Source organism: Brassica oleracea, chromosome C2 (assembly GCF_000695525.1).
Source record: "Brassica oleracea var. oleracea cultivar TO1000 chromosome C2, BOL, whole genome shotgun sequence".
Classification (NCBI taxonomy): domain Eukaryota; kingdom Viridiplantae; phylum Streptophyta; class Magnoliopsida; order Brassicales; family Brassicaceae; genus Brassica; species Brassica oleracea.
In genome coordinates, this window is record NC_027749.1 from 49,637,270 (window position 1) to 49,637,516 (window position 247).

The window sequence follows — 247 nt, forward strand, 5'->3', positions numbered from 1 at the left end:
AGCATACTTCTTGTCATTCCCATCAAGGTTCGGTTTCTCCTCTCCACAACACCGTTTTGTTGAGGTGTGTAAGGCGCGGTTAGGTGCCTTTTAACTCCTTTCTCTTCACAGAATAGATTGAACTCAGCTAAGGTAAACTCTCCTCCTCTATCGGTGCGACAGGTTTTGATGGTTGAGCCTGTCTGCTTCTCTACACTCTCTTTAAACCTTTTGAATCGATCGAATACCTCACTCTTCTCCTTCAATA